We start from the raw sequence: 26576 nt of genomic DNA on the forward strand, positions 1-26576 counted from the left end.
GACGAGCTGGTGATGGATGGTAAAATTCCAATACTTTTAAGGAATCTGGACGTGTATTTGAATAGGCAGGGTTTAGAGAGACATGGGTCAAATGCATGCAATCGCGGCTGGATCAATTGAAGATATCTGTTCGGAATGGACGAGTTCGACCGAAGACTGTGTTTTCAGTGCTGTCCATATCTAATGAGCTCTATGATAGTGCAGGTGAAATGATAAAAAAGATAAATAAAATCAATGAAGTAAAATTGTCTCAAGTTGTTGAATTCAAACAACTTCAGGTAATTTTATTTCAATTATTTTATTTATCTTTTTTATTTGTGTTTTTTTCATTGTTCTGTAACTCTTATTTCTTGATTGTCTCTCTTTCTCTCGCTCCCCACTCTCTCAATATCTTTTTCCTTTCCTCTTCCCACTTTGCTACCCTTCTCCCCTGTTTTCCATTTTGTCTCTGCTTCACCCATCCCCCACATATTTTGTCACATAGCACTGGCTACAGCCTGCGTCATTCACGGCTCCTAATCTCCCTTAGATCTCTCCATGCACTCTCATTATCACCTTTGCATCTGGAGCCCTGACTCACCATCTCTCAGCCTGGTGTAAACAGCTCCCTAATTCTACCCCTTTTTTATCTTTAACAAAGGATCAGTTCGACTCGAAACGTCAGCTCTTTTCTCTCCTTGCAGATGGTGCCTGACGTGCTGAGACTTTCCAGCATTTTCTCTTTTGGTTTCAGATTCCAGCATCCGCAGTAATTTTATTTTATTAATGGCTCTATGATATTGCTGGTGTCATGATAACTCCAGCTTCTATGCATGAGAGGTGAGCAAGCGAATGAATTCCTTTTGGAAGTCGCGTGACAAGTATTAACAGAGATCAAGGAAAATAACATGAACGAATCTTTGATTTGAATTGAAGCCTGAACTCTGGTTCTGCTCCGAGACTGTGCCAGGTCTGATTAATACTGCATATATTCCATGATTTGCATTTGTTTGTGAAAACAATTGAGACTGATTGATTTGCTGCAGACAACATCCAGCAGTCATCATGGGTACGGCGATCAAGTCGTGCGTCTAGCCCTGTCAAATGTTTTATTGCGCAGGTGAGGCTTCCTGTTTCGTGGTTTGGTGGAGCACGTTGTTTGGAAAAATAGCAACGCAGCTGAGATCCGGCATGGGACCAGCGGGTTGATGTTCCATGACAGCGATGGTCGCCTTTCGAATGAGCACACATCTCAACCGACCATGTGACAAGTTCTTGCAGACGGTGAAAGTATAAGCCACGGCGAACACTGACACAGCCCTGCTAACGACGGAAGCGCCTCTCGTGGTCAGTGCGGGGATTGAACCCACGACCTTGGCGTTATTAGCACCACGCTCTAACCAGCTGAGCTAACCGACCAACACAGCACAGGCAGCGAAAGTAAATGCCTATATTGCCGGTGCTCACAACCACGGCGGCTGTTCATTTTCTGCTTCATGTCGATCGCACGATAGTCTGAAGTATTTCCTTTCGTTGCAAAGCTTTTCAACGAAAAAAAAGCATTTACTTTTCCGAACGCGCATACTCGACTTAACCATTTGCTCTGATATTCAAAATGAAGCACAATGTCCGGACGCGTGCAATTTCAATCGCAATGCCACCAGCTCAGCTGCAGCTTGTCATGTTGAAAAATATCGTCTGTCGAAACGTCCCTTCAACGATCGCTCACTGTTCTTCTGGATACTCACAGACTTTTGGAGTCAGCGTTATGTGCTGCTGATAAACTGCAGCGAACCTTATGCCAAATGCATTTGAATTGAAATCTAACAGTGGGATTTTTTCTGCTCCCGAACGACGCAGTTGCTTTGGTGTCAGCAACAGCTCAGACGCCAATTGCACGTTTTGCTCAATCACTCATGTTGCTAATTCAATCTTCGTTTGACAGCATATTTAGAAAGTTATCACGCCTTCCTGCAGCGGTCGTCAGTGACAGATCAGATGCTAAGATGATTGCTTCAAACAGCATGCTACATCCTCTATTTGAAAATGGAAAAGGTGCAAACGGTTGCAGGCTGAACACACACTCACTATATTGCCTGGCGTGTCAGAGGCTGGGAGCGGAGCTTATGGAGGCTTTTCAATCATGAGGGGCATGAATCGGGTAAATAGACAAGTTTCTTTCGCTCAGGTGTGGCAGTGCAGAACTAGAGGGTATAAATCAGGTGTGGGAGTACGAGAATTGGAAAGGCAGTGATGGGCAATGGCTGTGCGCAGAGGGTGGTGCGTTTCTGGAACAAGTTGCCAGACGAGCTGGTGATGGATGGTAAAATTCCAATACTTTTAAGGAATCTGGACGTGTATTTGAATAGGCAGGGTTTAGAGAGACATGGGTCAAATGCATGCAATCGCGGCTGGATCAATTGAAGATATCTGTTCGGAATGGACGAGTTCGACCGAAGACTGTGTTTTCAGTGCTGTCCATATCTAATGAGCTCTATGATAGTGCAGGTGAAATAATAAAAAAGATAAATAAAATCAATGAAGTAAAATTGTCTCAAGTTGTTGAATTCAAACAACTTCAGGTAATTTTATTTCAATTATTTTATTTATCTTTTTTATTTGTGTTTTTTTCATTGTTCTGTAACTCTTATTTCTTGATTGTCTCTCTTTCTCTCGCTCCCCACTCTCTCAATATCTTTTTCCTTTCCTCTTCCCACTTTGCTACCCTTCTCCCCTGTTTTCCATTTTGTCTCTGCTTCACCCATCCCCCACATATTTTGTCACATAGCACTGGCTACAGCCTGCGTCATTCACGGCTCCTAATCTCCCTTAGATCTCTCCATGCACTCTCATTATCACCTTTGCATCTGGAGCCCTGACTCACCATCTCTCAGCCTGGTGTAAACAGCTCCCTAATTCTACCCCTTTTTTATCTTTAACAAAGGATCAGTTCGACTCGAAACGTCAGCTCTTTTCTCTCCTTGCAGATGGTGCCAGACGTGCTGAGACTTTCCAGCATTTTCTCTTTTGGTTTCAGATTCCAGCATCCGCAGTAATTTTATTTTATTAATGGCTCTATGATATTGCTGGTGTCATGATAACTCCAGCTTCTATGCATGAGAGGTGAGCAAGCGAATGAATTCCTTTTGGAAGTCGCGTGACAAGTATTAACAGAGATCAAGGAAAATAACATGAACGAATCTTTGATTTGAATTGAAGCCTGAACTCTGGTTCTGCTCCGAGACTGTGCCAGGTCTGATTAATACTGCATATATTTCATGATTTGCATTTGTTTGTGAAAACAATTGAGACTGATTGATTTGCTGCAGACAACATCCAGCAGTCATCATGGGTACGGCGATCAAGTCGTGCGTCTAGCCCTGTCAAATGTTTTATTGCGCAGGTGAGGCTTCCTGTTTCGTGGTTTGGTGGAGCACGTTGTTTGGAAAAATAGCAACGCAGCTGAGATCCGGCATGGGACCAGCGGGTTGATGTTCCATGACAGCGATGGTCGCCTTTCGAATGAGCACACATCTCAACCGACCATGTGACAAGTTCTTGCAGACGGTGAAAGTAAAAGCCACGGCGAACACTGACACAGCCCTGCAAACGACGGAAGCGCCTCTCGTGGTCAGTGCGGGGATTGAACCCACGACCTTGGCGTTATTAGCACCACGCTCTAACCAGCTGAGCTAACCGACCAACACAGCACAGGCAGCGAAAGTAAATGCCTATATTGCCGGTGCTCACAACCACGGCGGCTGTTCATTTTCTGCTTCATGTCGATCGCACGATAGTCTGAAGTATTTCCTTTCGTTGCAAAGCTTTTCAACGAAAAAAAAGCATTTACTTTTCCGAACGCGCATACTCGACTTAACCATTTGCTCTGATATTCAAAATGAAGCACAATGTCCGGACGCGTGCAATTTCAATCGCAATGCCACCAGCTCAGCTGCAGCTTGTCATGTTGAAAAATATCGTCTGTCGAAACGTCCCTTCAACGATCGCTCACTGTTCTTCTGGATACTCACAGACTTTTGGAGTCAGCGTTATGTGCTGCTGATAAACTGCTGCGAACCTTATGCCAAATGCATTTGAATTGAAATCTAACAGTGGGATTTTTTCTGCTCCCGAACGACGCAGTTGCTTTGGTGTCAGCAACAGCTCAGACGCCAATTGCACGTTTTGCTCAATCACTCATGTTGCTAATTCAATCTTCGTTTGACAGCATATTTAGAAAGTTATCACGCCTTCCTGCAGCGGTCGTCAGTGACAGATCAGATGCTGAGATGATTGCTTCAGACAGCATGCTACATCCTCCATTTGAAAATGGAAAAGGTGCAAACGGTTGCAGGCTGAACACACACTCACTATATTGCCTGGCGTGTCAGAGGCTGGGAGCGGAGCTTATGGAGGCTTTTCAATCATGAGGGGCATGAATAGGGTAAATAGACAAGTTTCTTTCGCTCAGGTGTGGCAGTGCAGAACTAGAGGGTATAAATCAGGTGTGGGAGTACGAGAATTGGAAAGGCAGTGATGGGCAATGGCTGTGCGCAGAGGGTGGTGCGTTTCTGGAACAAGTTGCCAGACGAGCTGGTGATGGATGGTAAAATTCCAATACTTTTAAGGAATCTGGACGTGTATTTGAATAGGCAGGGTTTAGAGAGACATGGGTCAAATGCATGCAATCGCGGCTGGATCAATTGAAGATATCTGTTCGGAATGGACGAGTTCGACCGAAGACTGTGTTTTCAGTGCTGTCCATATCTAATGAGCTCTATGATAGTGCAGGTGAAATGATAAAAAAGATAAATAAAATCAATGAAGTAAAATTGTCTCAAGTTGTTGAATTCAAACAACTTCAGGTAATTTTATTTCAATTATTTTATTTATCTTTTTTATTTGTGTTTTTTTCATTGTTCTGTAACTCTTATTTCTTGATTGTCTCTCTTTCTCTCGCTCCCCACTCTCTCAATATCTTTTTCCTTTCCTCTTCCCACTTTGCTACCCTTCTCCCCTGTTTTCCATTTTGTCTCTGCTTCACCCATCCCCCACATATTTTGTCACATAGCACTGGCTACAGCCTGCGTCATTCACGGCTCCTAATCTCCCTTAGATCTCTCCATGCACTCTCATTATCACCTTTGCATCTGGAGCCCTGACTCACCATCTCTCAGCCTGGTGTAAACAGCTCCCTAATTCTACCCCTTTTTTATCTTTAACAAAGGATCAGTTCGACTCGAAACGTCAGCTCTTTTCTCTCCTTGCAGATGGTGCCTGACGTGCTGAGACTTTCCAGCATTTTCTCTTTTGGTTTCAGATTCCAGCATCCGCAGTAATTTTATTTTATTAATGGCTCTATGATATTGCTGGTGTCATGATAACTCCAGCTTCTATGCATGAGAGGTGAGCAAGCGAATGAATTCCTTTTGGAAGTCGCGTGACAAGTATTAACAGAGATCAAGGAAAATAACATGAACGAATCTTTGATTTGAATTGAAGCCTGAACTCTGGTTCTGCTCCGAGACTGTGCCAGGTCTGATTAATACTGCATATATTCCATGATTTGCATTTGTTTGTGAAAACAATTGAGACTGATTGATTTGCTGCAGACAACATCCAGCAGTCATCATGGGTACGGCGATCAAGTCGTGCGTCTAGCCCTGTCAAATGTTTTATTGCGCAGGTGAGGCTTCCTGTTTCGTGGTTTGGTGGAGCACGTTGTTTGGAAAAATAGCAACGCAGCTGAGATCCGGCATGGGACCAGCGGGTTGATGTTCCATGACAGCGATGGTCGCCTTTCGAATGAGCACACATCTCAACCGACCATGTGACAAGTTCTTGCAGACGGTGAAAGTAAAAGCCACGGCGAACACTGACACAGCCCTGCAAACGACGGAAGCGCCTCTCGTGGTCAGTGCGGGGATTGAACCCACGACCTTGGCGTTATTAGCACCACGCTCTAACCAGCTGAGCTAACCGACCAACACAGCACAGGCAGCGAAAGTAAATGCCTATATTGCCGGTGCTCACAACCACGGCGGCTGTTCATTTTCTGCTTCATGTCGATCGCACGATAGTCTGAAGTATTTCCTTTCGTTGCAAAGCTTTTCAACGAAAAAAAAGCATTTACTTTTCCGAACGCGCATACTCGACTTAACCATTTGCTCTGATATTCAAAATGAAGCACAATGTCCGGACGCGTGCAATTTCAATCGCAATGCCACCAGCTCAGCTGCAGCTTGTCATGTTGAAAAATATCGTCTGTCGAAACGTCCCTTCAACGATCGCTCACTGTTCTTCTGGATACTCACAGACTTTTGGAGTCAGCGTTATGTGCTGCTGATAAACTGCTGCGAACCTTATGCCAAATGCATTTGAATTGAAATCTAACAGTGGGATTTTTTCTGCTCCCGAACGACGCAGTTGCTTTGGTGTCAGCAACAGCTCAGACGCCAATTGCACGTTTTGCTCAATCACTCATGTTGCTAATTCAATCTTCGTTTGACAGCATATTTAGAAAGTTATCACGCCTTCCTGCAGCGGTCGTCAGTGACAGATCAGATGCTGAGATGATTGCTTCAGACAGCATGCTACATCCTCCATTTGAAAATGGAAAAGGTGCAAACGGTTGCAGGCTGAACACACACTCACTATATTGCCTGGCGTGTCAGAGGCTGGGAGCGGAGCTTATGGAGGCTTTTCAATCATGAGGGGCATGAATAGGGTAAATAGACAAGTTTCTTTCGCTCAGGTGTGGCAGTGCAGAACTAGAGGGTATAAATCAGGTGTGGGAGTACGAGAATTGGAAAGGCAGTGATGGGCAATGGCTGTGCGCAGAGGGTGGTGCGTTTCTGGAACAAGTTGCCAGACGAGCTGGTGATGGATGGTAAAATTCCAATACTTTTAAGGAATCTGGACGTGTATTTGAATAGGCAGGGTTTAGAGAGACATGGGTCAAATGCATGCAATCGCGGCTGGATCAATTGAAGATATCTGTTCGGAATGGACGAGTTCGACCGAAGACTGTGTTTTCAGTGCTGTCCATATCTAATGAGCTCTATGATAGTGCAGGTGAAATGATAAAGAAGATAAATAAAATCAATGAAGTAAAATTGTCTCAAGTTGTTGAATTCAAACAACTTCAGGTAATTTTATTTCAATTATTTTATTTATCTTTTTTATTTGTGTTTTTTTCATTGTTCTGTAACTCTTATTTCTTGATTGTCTCTCTTTCTCTCGCTCCCCACTCTCTCAATATCTTTTTCCTTTCCTCTTCCCACTTTGCTACCCTTCTCCCCTGTTTTCCATTTTGTCTCTGCTTCACCCATCCCCCACATATTTTGTCACATAGCACTGGCTACAGCCTGCGTCATTCACGGCTCCTAATCTCCCTTAGATCTCTCCATGCACTCTCATTATCACCTTTGCATCTGGAGCCCTGACTCACCATCTCTCAGCCTGGTGTAAACAGCTCCCTAATTCTACCCCTTTTTTATCTTTAACAAAGGATCAGTTCGACTCGAAACGTCAGCTCTTTTCTCTCCTTGCAGATGGTGCCAGACGTGCTGAGACTTTCCAGCATTTTCTCTTTTGGTTTCAGATTCCAGCATCCGCAGTAATTTTATTTTATTAATGGCTCTATGATATTGCTGGTGTCATGATAACTCCAGCTTCTATGCATGAGAGGTGAGCAAGCGAATGAATTCCTTTTGGAAGTCGCGTGACAAGTATTAACAGAGATCAAGGAAAATAACATGAACGAATCTTTGATTTGAATTGAAGCCTGAACTCTGGTTCTGCTCCGAGACTGTGCCAGGTCTGATTAATACTGCATATATTTCATGATTTGCATTTGTTTGTGAAAACAATTGAGACTGATTGATTTGCTGCAGACAACATCCAGCAGTCATCATGGGTACGGCGATCAAGTCGTGCGTCTAGCCCTGTCAAATGTTTTATTGCGCAGGTGAGGCTTCCTGTTTCGTGGTTTGGTGGAGCACGTTGTTTGGAAAAATAGCAACGCAGCTGAGATCCGGCATGGGACCAGCGGGTTGATGTTCCATGACAGCGATGGTCGCCTTTCGAATGAGCACACATCTCAACCGACCATGTGACAAGTTCTTGCAGACGGTGAAAGTAAAAGCCACGGCGAACACTGACACAGCCCTGCAAACGACGGAAGCGCCTCTCGTGGTCAGTGCGGGGATTGAACCCACGACCTTGGCGTTATTAGCACCACGCTCTAACCAGCTGAGCTAACCGACCAACACAGCACAGGCAGCGAAAGTAAATGCCTATATTGCCGGTGCTCACAACCACGGCGGCTGTTCATTTTCTGCTTCATGTCGATCGCACGATAGTCTGAAGTATTTCCTTTCGTTGCAAAGCTTTTCAACGAAAAAAAAGCATTTACTTTTCCGAACGCGCATACTCGACTTAACCATTTGCTCTGATATTCAAAATGAAGCACAATGTCCGGACGCGTGCAATTTCAATCGCAATGCCACCAGCTCAGCTGCAGCTTGTCATGTTGAAAAATATCGTCTGTCGAAACGTCCCTTCAACGATCGCTCACTGTTCTTCTGGATACTCACAGACTTTTGGAGTCAGCGTTATGTGCTGCTGATAAACTGCTGCGAACCTTATGCCAAATGCATTTGAATTGAAATCTAACAGTGGGATTTTTTCTGCTCCCGAACGACGCAGTTGCTTTGGTGTCAGCAACAGCTCAGACGCCAATTGCACGTTTTGCTCAATCACTCATGTTGCTAATTCAATCTTCGTTTGACAGCATATTTAGAAAGTTATCACGCCTTCCTGCAGCGGTCGTCAGTGACAGATCAGATGCTAAGATGATTGCTTCAGACAGCATGCTACATCCTCCATTTGAAAATGGAAAAGGTGCAAACGGTTGCAGGCTGAACACACACTCACTATATTGCCTGGCGTGTCAGAGGCTGGGAGCGGAGCTTATGGAGGCTTTTCAATCATGAGGGGCATGAATCGGGTAAATAGACAAGTTTCTTTCGCTCAGGTGTGGCAGTGCAGAACTAGAGGGTATAAATCAGGTGTGGGAGTACGAGAATTGGAAAGGCAGTGATGGGCAATGGCTGTGCGCAGAGGGTGGTGCGTTTCTGGAACAAGTTGCCAGACGAGCTGGTGATGGATGGTAAAATTCCAATACTTTTAAGGAATCTGGACGTGTATTTGAATAGGCAGGGTTTAGAGAGACATGGGTCAAATGCATGCAATCGCGGCTGGATCAATTGAAGATATCTGTTCGGAATGGACGAGTTCGACCGAAGACTGTGTTTTCAGTGCTGTCCATATCTAATGAGCTCTATGATAGTGCAGGTGAAATGATAAAAAAGATAAATAAAATCAATGAAGTAAAATTGTCTCAAGTTGTTGAATTCAAACAACTTCAGGTAATTTTATTTCAATTATTTTATTTATCTTTTTTATTTGTGTTTTTTTCATTGTTCTGTAACTCTTATTTCTTGATTGTCTCTCTTTCTCTCGCTCCCCACTCTCTCAATATCTTTTTCCTTTCCTCTTCCCACTTTGCTACCCTTCTCCCCTGTTTTCCATTTTGTCTCTGCTTCACCCATCCCCCACATATTTTGTCACATAGCACTGGCTACAGCCTGCGTCATTCACGGCTCCTAATCTCCCTTAGATCTCTCCATGCACTCTCATTATCACCTTTGCATCTGGAGCCCTGACTCACCATCTCTCAGCCTGGTGTAAACAGCTCCCTAATTCTACCCCTTTTTTATCTTTAACAAAGGATCAGTTCGACTCGAAACGTCAGCTCTTTTCTCTCCTTGCAGATGGTGCCAGACGTGCTGAGACTTTCCAGCATTTTCTCTTTTGGTTTCAGATTCCAGCATCCGCAGTAATTTTATTTTATTAATGGCTCTATGATATTGCTGGTGTCATGATAACTCCAGCTTCTATGCATGAGAGGTGAGCAAGCGAATGAATTCCTTTTGGAAGTCGCGTGACAAGTATTAACAGAGATCAAGGAAAATAACATGAACGAATCTTTGATTTGAATTGAAGCCTGAACTCTGGTTCTGCTCCGAGACTGTGCCAGGTCTGATTAATACTGCATATATTTCATGATTTGCATTTGTTTGTGAAAACAATTGAGACTGATTGATTTGCTGCAGACAACATCCAGCAGTCATCATGGGTACGGCGATCAAGTCGTGCGTCTAGCCCTGTCAAATGTTTTATTGCGCAGGTGAGGCTTCCTGTTTCGTGGTTTGGTGGAGCACGTTGTTTGGAAAAATAGCAACGCAGCTGAGATCCGGCATGGGACCAGCGGGTTGATGTTCCATGACAGCGATGGTCGCCTTTCGAATGAGCACACATCTCAACCGACCATGTGACAAGTTCTTGCAGACGGTGAAAGTAAAAGCCACGGCGAACACTGACACAGCCCTGCAAACGTGGTCAGTGCGGGGATTGAACCCACGACCTTGGCGTTATTAGCACCACGCTCTAACCAGCTGAGCTAACCGACCAACACAGCACAGGCAGCGAAAGTAAATGCCTATATTGCCGGTGCTCACAACCACGGCGGCTGTTCATTTTCTGCTTCATGTCGATCGCACGATAGTCTGAAGTATTTCCTTTCGTTGCAAAGCTTTTCAACGAAAAAAAAGCATTTACTTTTCCGAACGCGCATACTCGACTTAACCATTTGCTCTGATATTCAAAATGAAGCACAATGTCCGGACGCGTGCAATTTCAATCGCAATGCCACCAGCTCAGCTGCAGCTTGTCATGTTGAAAAATATCGTCTGTCGAAACGTCCCTTCAACGATCGCTCACTGTTCTTCTGGATACTCACAGACTTTTGGAGTCAGCGTTATGTGCTGCTGATAAACTGCTGCGAACCTTATGCCAAATGCATTTGAATTGAAATCTAACAGTGGGATTTTTTCTGCTCCCGAACGACGCAGTTGCTTTGGTGTCAGCAACAGCTCAGACGCCAATTGCACGTTTTGCTCAATCACTCATGTTGCTAATTCAATCTTCGTTTGACAGCATATTTAGAAAGTTATCACGCCTTCCTGCAGCGGTCGTCAGTGACAGATCAGATGCTGAGATGATTGCTTCAGACAGCATGCTACATCCTCCATTTGAAAATGGAAAAGGTGCAAACGGTTGCAGGCTGAACACACACTCACTATATTGCCTGGCGTGTCAGAGGCTGGGAGCGGAGCTTATGGAGGCTTTTCAATCATGAGGGGCATGAATCGGGTAAATAGACAAGTTTCTTTCGCTCAGGTGTGGCAGTGCAGAACTAGAGGGTATAAATCAGGTGTGGGAGTACGAGAATTGGAAAGGCAGTGATGGGCAATGGCTGTGCGCAGAGGGTGGTGCGTTTCTGGAACAAGTTGCCAGACGAGCTGGTGATGGATGGTAAAATTCCAATACTTTTAAGGAATCTGGACGTGTATTTGAATAGGCAGGGTTTAGAGAGACATGGGTCAAATGCATGCAATCGCGGCTGGATCAATTGAAGATATCTGTTCGGAATGGACGAGTTCGACCGAAGACTGTGTTTTCAGTGCTGTCCATATCTAATGAGCTCTATGATAGTGCAGGTGAAATGATAAAAAAGATAAATAAAATCAATGAAGTAAAATTGTCTCAAGTTGTTGAATTCAAACAACTTCAGGTAATTTTATTTCAATTATTTTATTTATCTTTTTTATTTGTATTTTTTTCATTGTTCTGTAACCCTTATTTCTTGATTGTCTCTCTTTCTCTCGCTCCCCACTCTCTCAATATCTTTTTCCTTTCCTCTTCCCACTTTGCTACCCTTCTCCCCTGTTTTCCATTTTGTCTCTGCTTCACCCATCCCCCACATATTTTGTCACATAGCACTGGCTACAGCCTGCGTCATTCACGGCTCCTAATCTCCCTTAGATCTCTCCATGCACTCTCATTATCACCTTTGCATCTGGAGCCCTGACTCACCATCTCTCAGCCTGGTGTAAACAGCTCCCTAATTCTACCCCTTTTTTATCTTTAACAAAGGATCAGTTCGACTCGAAACGTCAGCTCTTTTCTCTCCTTGCAGATGGTGCCAGACGTGCTGAGACTTTCCAGCATTTTCTCTTTTGGTTTCAGATTCCAGCATCCGCAGTAATTTTATTTTATTAATGGCTCTATGATATTGCTGGTGTCATGATAACTCCAGCTTCTATGCATGAGAGGTGAGCAAGCGAATGAATTCCTTTTGGAAGTCGCGTGACAAGTATTAACAGAGATCAAGGAAAATAACATGAACGAATCTTTGATTTGAATTGAAGCCTGAACTCTGGTTCTGCTCCGAGACTGTGCCAGGTCTGATTAATACTGCATATATTCCATGATTTGCATTTGTTTGTGAAAACAATTGAGACTGATTGATTTGCTGCAGACAACATCCAGCAGTCATCATGGGTACGGCGATCAAGTCGTGCGTCTAGCCCTGTCAAATGTTTTATTGCGCAGGTGAGGCTTCCTGTTTCGTGGTTTGGTGGAGCACGTTGTTTGGAAAAATAGCAACGCAGCTGAGATCCGGCATGGGACCAGCGGGTTGATGTTCCATGACAGCGATGGTCGCCTTTCGAATGAGCACACATCTCAACCGAACATGTGACAAGTTCTTGCAGACGGTGAAAGTAAAAGCCACGGCGAACACTGACACAGCCCTGCAAACGACGGAAGCGCCTCTCGTGGTCAGTGCGGGGATTGAACCCACGACCTTGGCGTTATTAGCACCACGCTCTAACCAGCTGAGCTAACCGACCAACACAGCGCAGGCAGCGAAAGTAAATGCCTATATTGCCGGTGCTCACAACCACGGCGGCTGTTCATTTTCTGCTTCATGTCGATCGCACGATAGTCTGAAGTATTTCCTTTCGTTGCAAAGCTTTTCAACGAAAAAAAAGCATTTACTTTTGCGAACGCGCATACTCGACTTAACCATTTGCTCTGATATTCAAAATGAAGCACAATGTCCGGACGCGTGCAATTTCAATCGCAATGCCACCAGCTCAGCTGCAGCTTGTCATGTTGAAAAATATCGTCTGTCGAAACGTCCCTTCAACGATCGCTCACTGTTCTTCTGGATACTCACAGACTTTTGGAGTCAGCGTTATGTGCTGCTGATAAACTGCTGCGAACCTTATGCCAAATGCATTTGAATTGAAATCTAACAGTGGGATTTTTTCTGCTCCCGAACGACGCAGTTGCTTTGGTGTCAGCAACAGCTCAGACGCCAATTGCACGTTTTGCTCAATCACTCATGTTGCTAATTCAATCTTCGTTTGACAGCATATTTAGAAAGTTATCACGCCTTCCTGCAGCGGTCGTCAGTGACAGATCAGATGCTGAGATGATTGCTTCAGACAGCATGCTACATCCTCCATTTGAAAATGGAAAAGGTGCAAACGGTTGCAGGCTGAACACACACTCACTATATTGCCTGGCGTGTCAGAGGCTGGGAGCGGAGCTTATGGAGGCTTTTCAATCATGAGGGGCATGAATCGGGTAAATAGACAAGTTTCTTTCGCTCAGGTGTGGCAGTGCAGAACTAGAGGGTATAAATCAGGTGTGGGAGTACGAGAATTGGAAAGGCAGTGATGGGCAATGGCTGTGCGCAGAGGGTGGTGCGTTTCTGGAACAAGTTGCCAGACGAGCTGGTGATGGATGGTAAAATTCCAATACTTTTAAGGAATCTGGACGTGTATTTGAATAGGCAGGGTTTAGAGAGACATGGGTCAAATGCATGCAATCGCGGCTGGATCAATTGAAGATATCTGTTCGGAATGGACGAGTTCGACCGAAGACTGTGTTTTCAGTGCTGTCCATATCTAATGAGCTCTATGATAGTGCAGGTGAAATGATAAAAAAGATAAATAAAATCAATGAAGTAAAATTGTCTCAAGTTGTTGAATTCAAACAACTTCAGGTAATTTTATTTCAATTATTTTATTTATCTTTTTTATTTGTATTTTTTTCATTGTTCTGTAACTCTTATTTCTTGATTGTCTCTCTTTCTCTCGCTCCCCACTCTCTCAATATCTTTTTCCTTTCCTCTTCCCACTTTGCTACCCTTCTCCCCTGTTTTCCATTTTGTCTCTGCTTCACCCATCCCCCACATATTTTGTCACATAGCACTGGCTACAGCCTGCGTCATTCACGGCTCCTAATCTCCCTTAGATCTCTCCATGCACTCTCATTATCACCTTTGCATCTGGAGCCCTGACTCACCATCTCTCAGCCTGGTGTAAACAGCTCCCTAATTCTACCCCTTTTTTATCTTTAACAAAGGATCAGTTCGACTCGAAACGTCAGCTCTTTTCTCTCCTTGCAGATGGTGCCAGACGTGCTGAGACTTTCCAGCATTTTCTCTTTTGGTTTCAGATTCCAGCATCCGCAGTAATTTTATATTATTAATGGCTCTATGATATTGCTGGTGTCATGATAACTCCAGCTTCTATGCATGAGAGGTGAGCAAGCGAATGAATTCCTTTTGGAAGTCGCGTGACAAGTATTAACAGAGATCAAGGAAAATAACATGAACGAATCTTTGATTTGAATTGAAGCCTGAACTCTGGTTCTGCTCCGAGACTGTGCCAGGTCTGATTAATACTGCATATATTTCATGATTTGCATTTGTTTGTGAAAACAATTGAGACTGATTGATTTGCTGCAGACAACATCCAGCAGTCATCATGGGTACGGCGATCAAGTCGTGCGTCTAGCCCTGTCAAATGTTTTATTGCGCAGGTGAGGCTTCCTGTTTCGTGGTTTGGTGGAGCACGTTGTTTGGAAAAATAGCAACGCAGCTGAGATCCGGCATGGGACCAGCGGGTTGATGTTCCATGACAGCGATGGTCGCCTTTCGAATGAGCACACATCTCAACCGACCATGTGACAAGTTCTTGCAGACGGTGAAAGTAAAAGCCACGGCGAACACTGACACAGCCCTGCAAACGACGGAAGCGCCTCTCGTGGTCAGTGCGGGGATTGAACCCACGACCTTGGCGTTATTAGCACCACGCTCTAACCAGCTGAGCTAACCGACCAACACAGCACAGGCAGCGAAAGTAAATGCCTATATTGCCGGTGCTCACAACCACGGCGGCTGTTCATTTTCTGCTTCATGTCGATCGCACGATAGTCTGAAGTATTTCCTTTCGTTGCAAAGCTTTTCAACGAAAAAAAAGCATTTACTTTTCCGAACGCGCATACTCGACTTAACCATTTGCTCTGATATTCAAAATGAAGCACAATGTCCGGACGCGTGCAATTTCAATCGCAATGCCACCAGCTCAGCTGCAGCTTGTCATGTTGAAAAATATCGTCTGTCGAAACGTCCCTTCAACGATCGCTCACTGTTCTTCTGGATACTCACAGACTTTTGGAGTCAGCGTTATGTGCTGCTGATAAACTGCTGCGAACCTTATGCCAAATGCATTTGAATTGAAATCTAACAGTGGGATTTTTTCTGCTCCCGAACGACGCAGTTGCTTTGGTGTCAGCAACAGCTCAGACGCCAATTGCACGTTTTGCTCAATCACTCATGTTGCTAATTCAATCTTCGTTTGACAGCATATTTAGAAAGTTATCACGCCTTCCTGCAGCGGTCGTCAGTGACAGATCAGATGCTGAGATGATTGCTTCAGACAGCATGCTACATCCTCCATTTGAAAATGGAAAAGGTGCAAACGGTTGCAGGCTGAACACACACTCACTATATTGCCTGGCGTGTCAGAGGCTGGGAGCGGAGCTTATGGAGGCTTTTCAATCATGAGGGGCATGAATCGGGTAAATAGACAAGTTTCTTTCGCTCAGGTGTGGCAGTGCAGAACTAGAGGGTATAAATCAGGTGTGGGAGTACGAGAATTGGAAAGGCAGTGATGGGCAATGGCTGTGCGCAGAGGGTGGTGCGTTTCTGGAACAAGTTGCCAGACGAGCTGGTGATGGATGGTAAAATTCCAATACTTTTAAGGAATCTGGACGTGTATTTGAATAGGCAGGGTTTAGAGAGACATGGGTCAAATGCATGCAATCGCGGCTGGATCAATTGAAGATATCTGTTCGGAATGGACGAGTTCGACCGAAGACTGTGTTTTCAGTGCTGTCCATATCTAATGAGCTCTATGATAGTGCAGGTGAAATGATAAAAAAGATAAATAAAATCAATGAAGTAAAATTGTCTCAAGTTGTTGAATTCAAACAACTTCAGGTAATTTTATTTCAATTATTTTATTTATCTTTTTTATTTGTATTTTTTTCATTGTTCTGTAACCCTTATTTCTTGATTGTCTCTCTTTCTCTCGCTCCCCACTCTCTCAATATCTTTTTCCTTTCCTCTTCCCACTTTGCTACCCTTCTCCCCTGTTTTCCATTTTGTCTCTGCTTCACCCATCCCCCACATATTTTGTCACATAGCACTGGCTACAGCCTGCGTCATTCACGGCTCCTAATCTCCCTTAGATCTCTCCATGCACTCTCATTATCACCTTTGCATCTGGAGCCCTGACTCACCATCTCTCAGCCTGGTGTAAACAGCTCCCTAATTCTACCCCTTTTTTATCTTTAACAAAGGATCAGTTCGACTCGAAACGTCAGCTCTTTTCTCTCCTTGCAGATGGTGCCAGACGTGCTGAGACTTTCCAGCATTTTCTCTTTTGGTTTCAGATTCCAGCATCCGCAGTAATTTTATTTTATTAATGGCTCTATGATATTGCTGGTGTCATGATAACTCCAGCTTCTATGCATGAGAGGTGAGCAAGCGAATGAATTCCTTTTGGAAGTCGCGTGACAAGTATTAACAGAGATCAAGGAAAATAACATGAACGAATCTTTGATTTGAATTGAAGCCTGAACTCTGGTTCTGCTCCGAGACTGTGCCAGGTCTGATTAATACTGCATATATTCCATGATTTGCATTTGTTTGTGAAAACAATTGAGACTGATTGATTTGCTGCAGACAACATCCAGCAGTCATCATGGGTACGGCGATCAAGTCGTGCGTCTAGCCCTGTCAAATGTTTTATTGCGCAGGTGAGGCTTCCTGTTTCGTGGTTTGGTGGAGCACGTTGTTTGGAAAAATAGCAACGCAGCTGAGATCCGGCATGGGACCAGCGGGTTGATGTTCCATGACAGCGATGGTCGCCTTTCGAATGAGCACACATCTCAACCGAACATGTGACAAGTTCTTGCAGACGGTGAAAGTAAAAGCCACGGCGAACACTGACACAGCCCTGCAAACGACGGAAGCGCCTCTCGTGGTCAGTGCGGGGATTGAACCCACGACCTTGGCGTTATTAGCACCACGCTCTAACCAGCTGAGCTAACCGACCAACACAGCGCAGGCAGCGAAAGTAAATGCCTATATTGCCGGTGCTCACAACCACGGCGGCTGTTCATTTTCTGCTTCATGTCGATCGCACGATAGTCTGAAGTATTTCCTTTCGTTGCAAAGCTTTTCAACGAAAAAAAAGCATTTACTTTTGCGAACGCGCATACTCGACTTAACCATTTGCTCTGATATTCAAAATGAAGCACAATGTCCGGACGCGTGCAATTTCAATCGCAATGCCACCAGCTCAGCTGCAGCTTGTCATGTTGAAAAATATCGTCTGTCGAAACGTCCCTTCAACGATCGCTCACTGTTCTTCTGGATACTCACAGACTTTTGGAGTCAGCGTTATGTGCTGCTGATAAACTGCTGCGAACCTTATGCCAAATGCATTTGAATTGAAATCTAACAGTGGGATTTTTTCTGCTCCCGAACGACGCAGTTGCTTTGGTGTCAGCAACAGCTCAGACGCCAATTGCACGTTTTGCTCAATCACTCATGTTGCTAATTCAATCTTCGTTTGACAGCATATTTAGAAAGTTATCACGCCTTCCTGCAGCGGTCGTCAGTGACAGATCAGATGCTGAGATGATTGCTTCAGACAGCATGCTACATCCTCCATTTGAAAATGGAAAAGGTGCAAACGGTTGCAGGCTGAACACACACTCACTATATTGCCTGGCGTGTCAGAGGCTGGGAGCGGAGCTTATGGAGGCTTTTCAATCATGAGGGGCATGAATCGGGTAAATAGACAAGTTTCTTTCGCTCAGGTGTGGCAGTGCAGAACTAGAGGGTATAAATCAGGTGTGGGAGTACGAGAATTGGAAAGGCAGTGATGGGCAATGGCTGTGCGCAGAGGGTGGTGCGTTTCTGGAACAAGTTGCCAGACGAGCTGGTGATGGATGGTAAAATTCCAATACTTTTAAGGAATCTGGACGTGTATTTGAATAGGCAGGGTTTAGAGAGACATGGGTCAAATGCATGCAATCGCGGCTGGATCAATTGAAGATATCTGTTCGGAATGGACGAGTTCGACCGAAGACTGTGTTTTCAGTGCTGTCCATATCTAATGAGCTCTATGATAGTGCAGGTGAAATGATAAAAAAGATAAATAAAATCAATGAAGTAAAATTGTCTCAAGTTGTTGAATTCAAACAACTTCAGGTAATTTTATTTCAATTATTTTATTTATCTTTTTTATTTGTATTTTTTTCATTGTTCTGTAACTCTTATTTCTTGATTGTCTCTCTTTCTCTCGCTCCCCACTCTCTCAATATCTTTTTCCTTTCCTCTTCCCACTTTGCTACCCTTCTCCCCTGTTTTCCATTTTGTCTCTGCTTCACCCATCCCCCACATATTTTGTCACATAGCACTGGCTACAGCCTGCGTCATTCACGGCTCCTAATCTCCCTTAGATCTCTCCATGCACTCTCATTATCACCTTTGCATCTGGAGCCCTGACTCACCATCTCTCAGCCTGGTGTAAACAGCTCCCTAATTCTACCCCTTTTTTATCTTTAACAAAGGATCAGTTCGACTCGAAACGTCAGCTCTTTTCTCTCCTTGCAGATGGTGCCAGACGTGCTGAGACTTTCCAGCATTTTCTCTTTTGGTTTCAGATTCCAGCATCCGCAGTAATTTTATATTATTAATGGCTCTATGATATTGCTGGTGTCATGATAACTCCAGCTTCTATGCATGAGAGGTGAGCAAGCGAATGAATTCCTTTTGGAAGTCGCGTGACAAGTATTAACAGAGATCAAGGAAAATAACATGAACGAATCTTTGATTTGAATTGAAGCCTGAACTCTGGTTCTGCTCCGAGACTGTGCCAGGTCTGATTAATACTGCATATATTTCATGATTTGCATTTGTTTGTGAAAACAATTGAGACTGATTGATTTGCTGCAGACAACATCCAGCAGTCATCATGGGTACGGCGATCAAGTCGTGCGTCTAGCCCTGTCAAATGTTTTATTGCGCAGGTGAGGCTTCCTGTTTCGTGGTTTGGTGGAGCACGTTGTTTGGAAAAATAGCAACGCAGCTGAGATCCGGCATGGGACCAGCGGGTTGATGTTCCATGACAGCGATGGTCGCCTTTCGAATGAGCACACATCTCAACCGACCATGTGACAAGTTCTTGCAGACGGTGAAAGTAAAAGCCACGGCGAACACTGACACAGCCCTGCAAACGACGGAAGCGCCTCTCGTGGTCAGTGCGGGGATTGAACCCACGACCTTGGCGTTATTAGCACCACGCTCTAACCAGCTGAGCTAACCGACCAACACAGCACAGGCAGCGAAAGTAAATGCCTATATTGCCGGTGCTCACAACCACGGCGGCTGTTCATTTTCTGCTTCATGTCGATCGCACGATAGTCTGAAGTATTTCCTTTCGTTGCAAAGCTTTTCAACGAAAAAAAAGCATTTACTTTTCCGAACGCGCATACTCGACTTAACCATTTGCTCTGATATTCAAAATGAAGCACAATGTCCGGACGCGTGCAATTTCAATCGCAATGCCACCAGCTCAGCTGCAGCTTGTCATGTTGAAAAATATCGTCTGTCGAAACGTCCCTTCAACGATCGCTCACTGTTCTTCTGGATACTCACAGACTTTTGGAGTCAGCGTTATGTGCTGCTGATAAACTGCTGCGAACCTTATGCCAAATGCATTTGAATTGAAATCTAACAGTGGGATTTTTTCTGCTCCCGAACGACGCAGTTGCTTTGGTGTCAGCAACAGCTCAGACGCCAATTGCACGTTTTGCTCAATCACTCATGTTGCTAATTCAATCTTCGTTTGACAGCATATTTAGAAAGTTATCACGCCTTCCTGCAGCGGTCGTCAGTGACAGATCAGATGCTGAGATGATTGCTTCAGACAGCATGCTACATCCTCCATTTGAAAATGGAAAAGGTGCAAACGGTTGCAGGCTGAACACACACTCACTATATTGCCTGGCGTGTCAGAGGCTGGGAGCGGAGCTTATGGAGGCTTTTCAATCATGAGGGGCATGAATCGGGTAAATAGACAAGTTTCTTTCGCTCAGGTGTGGCAGTGCAGAACTAGAGGGTATAAATCAGGTGTGGGAGTACGAGAATTGGAAAGGCAGTGATGGGCAATGGCTGTGCGCAGAGGGTGGTGCGTTTCTGGAACAAGTTGCCAGACGAGCTGGTGATGGATGGTAAAATTCCAATACTTTTAAGGAATCTGGACGTGTATTTGAATAGGCAGGGTTTAGAGAGACATGGGTCAAATGCATGCAATCGCGGCTGGATCAATTGAAGATATCTGTTCGGAATGGACGAGTTCGACCGAAGACTGTGTTTTCAGTGCTGTCCATATCTAATGAGCTCTATGATAGTGCAGGTGAAATGATAAAAAAGATAAATAAAATCAATGAAGTAAAATTGTCTCAAGTTGTTGAATTCAAACAACTTCAGGTAATTTTATTTCAATTATTTTATTTATCTTTTTTATTTGTATTTTTTTCATTGTTCTGTAACTCTTATTTCTTGATTGTCTCTCTTTCTCTCGCTCCCCACTCTCTCAATATCTTTTTCCTTTCCTCTTCCCACTTTGCTACCCTTCTCCCCTGTTTTCCATTTTGTCTCTGCTTCACCCATCCCCCACATATTTTGTCACATAGCACTGGCTACAGCCTGCGTCATTCACGGCTCCTAATCTCCCTTAGATCTCTCCATGCACTCTCATTATCACCTTTGCATCTGGAGCCCTGACTCACCATCTCTCAGCCTGGTGTAAACAGCTCCCTAATTCTACCCCTTTTTTATCTTTAACAAAGGATCAGTTCGACTCGAAACGTCAGCTCTTTTCTCTCCTTGCAGATGGTGCCAGACGTGCTGAGACTTTCCAGCATTTTCTCTTTTGGTTTCAGATTCCAGCATCCGCAGTAATTTTATATTATTAATGGCTCTATGATATTGCTGGTGTCATGATAACTCCAGCTTCTATGCATGAGAGGTGAGCAAGCGAATGAATTCCTTTTGGAAGTCGCGTGACAAGTATTAACAGAGATCAAGGAAAATAACATGAACGAATCTTTGATTTGAATTGAAGCCTGAACTCTGGTTCTGCTCCGAGACTGTGCCAGGTCTGATTAATACTGCATATATTCCATGATTTGCATTTGTTTGTGAAAACAATTGAGACTGATTGATTTGCTGCAGACAACATCCAGCAGTCATCATGGGTACGGCGATCAAGTCGTGCGTCTAGCCCTGTCAAATGTTTTATTGCGCAGGTGAGGCTTCCTGTTTCGTGGTTTGGTGGAGCACGTTGTTTGGAAAAATAGCAACGCAGCTGAGATCCGGCATGGGACCAGCGGGTTGATGTTCCATGACAGCGATGGTCGCCTTTCGAATGAGCACACATCTCAACCGACCATGTGACAAGTTCTTGCAGACGGTGAAAGTAAAAGCCACGGCGAACACTGACACAGCCCTGCAAACGACGGAAGCGCCTCTCGTGGTCAGTGCGGGGATTGAACCCACGACCTTGGCGTTATTAGCACCACGCTCTAACCAGCTGAGCTAACCGACCAACACAGCACAGGCAGCGAAAGTAAATGCCTATATTGCCGGTGCTCACAACCACGGCGGCTGTTCATTTTCTGCTTCATGTCGATCGCACGATAGTCTGAAGTATTTCCTTTCGTTGCAAAGCTTTTCAACGAAAAAAAAGCATTTACTTTTGCGAACGCGCATACTCGACTTAACCATTTGCTCTGATATTCAAAATGAAGCACAATGTCCGGACGCGTGCAATTTCAATCGCAATGCCACCAGCTCAGCTGCAGCTTGTCATGTTGAAAAATATCGTCTGTCGAAACGTCCCTTCAACGATCGCTCACTGTTCTTCTGGATACTCACAGACTTTTGGAGTCAGCGTTATGTGCTGCTGATAAACTGCTGCGAACCTTATGCCAAATGCATTTGAATTGAAATCTAACAGTGGGATTTTTTCTGCTCCCGAACGACGCAGTTGCTTTGGTGTCAGCAACAGCTCAGACGCCAATTGCACGTTTTGCTCAATCACTCATGTTGCTAATTCAATCTTCGTTTGACAGCATATTTAGAAAGTTATCACGCCTTCCTGCAGCGGTCGTCAGTGACAGATCAGATGCTGAGATGATTGCTTCAGACAGCATGCTACATCCTCCATTTGAAAATGGAAAAGGTGCAAACGGTTGCAGGCTGAACACACACTCACTATATTGCCTGGCGTGTCAGAGGCTGGGAGCGGAGCTTATGGAGGCTTTTCAATCATGAGGGGCATGAATCGGGTAAATAGACAAGTTTCTTTCGCTCAGGTGTGGCAGTGCAGAACTAGAGGGTATAAATCAGGTGTGGGAGTACGAGAATTGGAAAGGCAGTGATGGGCAATGGCTGTGCGCAGAGGGTGGTGCGTTTCTGGAACAAGTTGCCAGACGAGCTGGTGATGGATGGTAAAATTCCAATACTTTTAAGGAATCTGGACGTGTATTTGAATAGGCAGGGTTTAGAGAGACATGGGTCAAATGCATGCAATCGCGGCTGGATCAATTGAAGATATCTGTTCGGAATGGACGAGTTCGACCGAAGACTGTGTTTTCAGTGCTGTCCATATCTAATGAGCTCTATGATAGTGCAGGTGAAATGATAAAAAAGATAAATAAAATCAATGAAGTAAAATTGTCTCAAGTTGTTGAATTCAAACAACTTCAGGTAATTTTATTTCAATTATTTTATTTATCTTTTTTATTTGTATTTTTTTCATTGTTCTGTAACTCTTATTTCTTGATTGTCTCTCTTTCTCTCGCTCCCCACTCTCTCAATATCTTTTTCCTTTCCTCTTCCCACTTTGCTACCCTTCTCCCCTGTTTTCCATTTTGTCTCTGCTTCACCCATCCCCCACATATTTTGTCACATAGCACTGGCTACAGCCTGCGTCATTCACGGCTCCTAATCTCCCTTAGATCTCTCCATGCACTCTCATTATCACCTTTGCATCTGGAGCCCTGACTCACCATCTCTCAGCCTGGTGTAAACAGCTCCCTAATTCTACCCCTTTTTTATCTTTAACAAAGGATCAGTTCGACTCGAAACGTCAGCTCTTTTCTCTCCTTGCAGATGGTGCCAGACGTGCTGAGACTTTCCAGCATTTTCTCTTTTGGTTTCAGATTCCAGCATCCGCAGTAATTTTATATTATTAATGGCTCTATGATATTGCTGGTGTCATGATAACTCCAGCTTCTATGCATGAGAGGTGAGCAAGCGAATTAATTCCTTTTGGAAGTCGCGTGACAAGTATTAACAGAGATCAAGGAAAATAACATGAACGAATCTTTGATTTGAATTGAAGCCTGAACTCTGGTTCTGCTCCGAGACTGTGCCAGGTCTGATTAATACTGCATATATTCCATGATTTGCATTTGTTTGTGAAAACAATTGAGACTGATTGATTTGCTGCAGACAACATCCAGCAGTCATCATGGGTACGGCGATCAAGTCGTGCGTCTAGCCCTGTCAAATGTTTTATTGCGCAGGTGAGGCTTCCTGTTTCGTGGTTTGGTGGAGCACGTTGTTTGGAAAAATAGCAACGCAGCTGAGATCCGGCATGGGACCAGCGGGTTGATGTTCCATGACAGCGATGGTCGCCTTTCGAATGAGCACACATCTAAACCGACCATGTGACAAGTTCTTGCAGACGGTGAAAGTAAAAGCCACGGCGAACACTGACACAGCCCTGCAAACGACGGAAGCGCCTCTCGTGGTCAGTGCGGGGATTGAACCCACGACCTTGGCGTTATTAGCACCACGCTCTAACCAGCTGAGCTAACCGACCAACACAGCACAGGCAGCGAAAGTAAATGCCTATATTGCCGGTGCTCACAACCACGGCGGCTGTTCATTTTCTGCTTCATGTCGATCGCACGATAGTCTGAAGTATTTCCTTTCGTTGCAAAGCTTTTCAACGAAAAAAAAGCATTTACTTTTCCGAACGCGCATACTCGACTTAACCATTTGCTCTGATATTCAAAATGAAGCACAATGTCCGGACGCGTGCAATTTCAATCGCAATGCCACCAGCTCAGCTGCAGCTTGTCATGTTGAAAAATATCGTCTGTCGAAACGTCCCTTCAACGATCGCTCACTGTTCTTCTGGATACTCACAGACTTTTGGAGTCAGCGTTATGTGCTGCTGATAAACTGCTGCGAACCTTATGCCAAATGCATTTGAATTGAAATCTAACAGTGGGATTTTTTCTGCTCCCGAACGACGCAGTTGCTTTGGTGTCAGCAACAGCTCAGACGCCAATTGCACGTTTTGCTCAATCACTCATGTTGCTAATTCAATCTTCGTTTGACAGCATATTTAGAAAGTTATCACGCCTTCCTGCAGCGGTCGTCAGTGACAGATCAGATGCTGAGATGATTGCTTCAGACAGCATGCTACATCCTCCATTTGAAAATGGAAAAGGTGCAAACGGTTGCAGGCTGAACACACACTCACTATATTGCCTGGCGTGTCAGAGGCTGGGAGCGGAGCTTATGGAGGCTTTTCAATCATGAGGGGCATGAATCGGGTAAATAGACAAGTTTCTTTCGCTCAGGTGTGGCAGTGCAGAACTAGAGGGTATAAATCAGGTGTGGGAGTACGAGAATTGGAAAGGCAGTGATGGGCAATGGCTGTGCGCAGAGGGTGGTGCGTTTCTGGAACAAGTTGCCAGACGAGCTGGTGATGGATGGTAAAATTCCAATACTTTTAAGGAATCTGGACGTGTATTTGAATAGGCAGGGTTTAGAGAGACATGGGTCAAATGCATGCAATCGCGGCTGGATCAATTGAAGATATCTGTTCGGAATGGACGAGTTCGACCGAAGACTGTGTTTTCAGTGCTGTCCATATCTAATGAGCTCTATGATAGTGCAGGTGAAATGATAAAAAAGATAAATAAAATCAATGAAGTAAAATTGTCTCAAGTTGTTGAATTCAAACAACTTCAGGTAATTTTATTTCAATTATTTTATTTATCTTTTTTATTTGTATTTTTTTCATTGTTCTGTAACCCTTATTTCTTGATTGTCTCTCTTTCTCTCGCTCCCCACTCTCTCAATATCTTTTTCCTTTCCTCTTCCCACTTTGCTACCCTTCTCCCCTGTTTTCCATTTTGTCTCTGCTTCACCCATCCCCCACATATTTTGTCACATAGCACTGGCTACAGCCTGCGTCATTCACGGCTCCTAATCTCCCTTAGATCTCTCCATGCACTCTCATTATCACCTTTGCATCTGGAGCCCTGACTCACCATCTCTCAGCCTGGTGTAAACAGCTCCCTAATTCTACCCCTTTTTTATCTTTAACAAAGGATCAGTTCGACTCGAAACGTCAGCTCTTTTCTCTCCTTGCAGATGGTGCCAGACGTGCTGAGACTTTCCAGCATTTTCTCTTTTGGTTTCAGATTCCAGCATCCGCAGTAATTTTATTTTATTAATGGCTCTATGATATTGCTGGTGTCATGATAACTCCAGCTTCTATGCATGAGAGGTGAGCAAGCGAATGAATTCCTTTTGGAAGTCGCGTGACAAGTATTAACAGAGATCAAGGAAAATAACATGAACGAATCTTTGATTTGAATTGAAGCCTGAACTCTGGTTCTGCTCCGAGACTGTGCCAGGTCTGATTAATACTGCATATATTTCATGATTTGCATTTGTTTGTGAAAACAATTGAGACTGATTGATTTGCTGCAGACAACATCCAGCAGTCATCATGGGTACGGCGATCAAGTCGTGCGTCTAGCCCTGTCAAATGTTTTATTGCGCAGGTGAGGCTTCCTGTTTCGTGGTTTGGTGGAGCACGTTGTTTGGAAAAATAGCAACGCAGCTGAGATCCGGCATGGGACCAGCGGGTTGATGTTCCATGACAGCGATGGTCGCCTTTCGAATGAGCACACATCTCAACCGACCATGTGACAAGTTCTTGCAGACGGTGAAAGTAAAAGCCACGGCGAACACTGACACAGCCCTGCAAACGACGGAAGCGCCTCTCGTGGTCAGTGCGGGGATTGAACCCACGACCTTGGCGTTATTAGCACCACGCTCTAACCAGCTGAGCTAACCGACCAACACAGCACAGGCAGCGAAAGTAAATGCCTATATTGCCGGTGCTCACAACCACGGCGGCTGTTCATTTTCTGCTTCATGT

At 44.5% G+C, this 26576-nt stretch overlaps 12 non-coding genes across 12 annotated transcripts; all 12 read right to left on the minus strand.

Moving 5' to 3' along the window:
- Positions 1 to 1324: 1324 nt before the first annotated feature.
- Positions 1325 to 1398, minus strand: trnai-aau (transfer RNA isoleucine (anticodon AAU)). The gene has a single exon. It is a non-coding gene; the product is annotated as a tRNA-Ile (tRNA).
- Positions 1399 to 3607: 2209 nt separating this feature from the next.
- Positions 3608 to 3681, minus strand: trnai-aau (transfer RNA isoleucine (anticodon AAU)). Its single transcript has one exon. It is a non-coding gene; the product is annotated as a tRNA-Ile (tRNA).
- A 2209-nt stretch (positions 3682 to 5890) lies between these two features.
- Positions 5891 to 5964, minus strand: trnai-aau (transfer RNA isoleucine (anticodon AAU)). Its single transcript has one exon. It is a non-coding gene; the product is annotated as a tRNA-Ile (tRNA).
- A 2209-nt stretch (positions 5965 to 8173) lies between these two features.
- On the minus strand, positions 8174 to 8247 carry trnai-aau (transfer RNA isoleucine (anticodon AAU)). The gene has a single exon. It is a non-coding gene; the product is annotated as a tRNA-Ile (tRNA).
- A 2193-nt stretch (positions 8248 to 10440) lies between these two features.
- On the minus strand, positions 10441 to 10514 carry trnai-aau (transfer RNA isoleucine (anticodon AAU)). Its single transcript has one exon. It is a non-coding gene; the product is annotated as a tRNA-Ile (tRNA).
- Positions 10515 to 12723: 2209 nt separating this feature from the next.
- trnai-aau (transfer RNA isoleucine (anticodon AAU)) lies at positions 12724 to 12797 on the minus strand. Its single transcript has one exon. It is a non-coding gene; the product is annotated as a tRNA-Ile (tRNA).
- A 2209-nt stretch (positions 12798 to 15006) lies between these two features.
- Positions 15007 to 15080, minus strand: trnai-aau (transfer RNA isoleucine (anticodon AAU)). The gene has a single exon. It is a non-coding gene; the product is annotated as a tRNA-Ile (tRNA).
- A 2209-nt stretch (positions 15081 to 17289) lies between these two features.
- trnai-aau (transfer RNA isoleucine (anticodon AAU)) lies at positions 17290 to 17363 on the minus strand. Its single transcript has one exon. It is a non-coding gene; the product is annotated as a tRNA-Ile (tRNA).
- Positions 17364 to 19572: 2209 nt separating this feature from the next.
- trnai-aau (transfer RNA isoleucine (anticodon AAU)) lies at positions 19573 to 19646 on the minus strand. The gene has a single exon. It is a non-coding gene; the product is annotated as a tRNA-Ile (tRNA).
- A 2209-nt stretch (positions 19647 to 21855) lies between these two features.
- trnai-aau (transfer RNA isoleucine (anticodon AAU)) lies at positions 21856 to 21929 on the minus strand. Its single transcript has one exon. It is a non-coding gene; the product is annotated as a tRNA-Ile (tRNA).
- Positions 21930 to 24138: 2209 nt separating this feature from the next.
- trnai-aau (transfer RNA isoleucine (anticodon AAU)) lies at positions 24139 to 24212 on the minus strand. The gene has a single exon. It is a non-coding gene; the product is annotated as a tRNA-Ile (tRNA).
- Positions 24213 to 26421: 2209 nt separating this feature from the next.
- On the minus strand, positions 26422 to 26495 carry trnai-aau (transfer RNA isoleucine (anticodon AAU)). Its single transcript has one exon. It is a non-coding gene; the product is annotated as a tRNA-Ile (tRNA).
- Between the last annotated feature and the right edge of the window lie 81 nt (positions 26496 to 26576).

This window comes from Chiloscyllium plagiosum, unplaced genomic scaffold, assembly GCF_037043375.1.
Source record: "Chiloscyllium plagiosum isolate Xiang-an unplaced genomic scaffold, Cpla_swu_hap1 HiC_scaffold_45, whole genome shotgun sequence".
Taxonomy (NCBI): Eukaryota; Metazoa; Chordata; class Chondrichthyes; order Orectolobiformes; family Hemiscylliidae; genus Chiloscyllium; species Chiloscyllium plagiosum.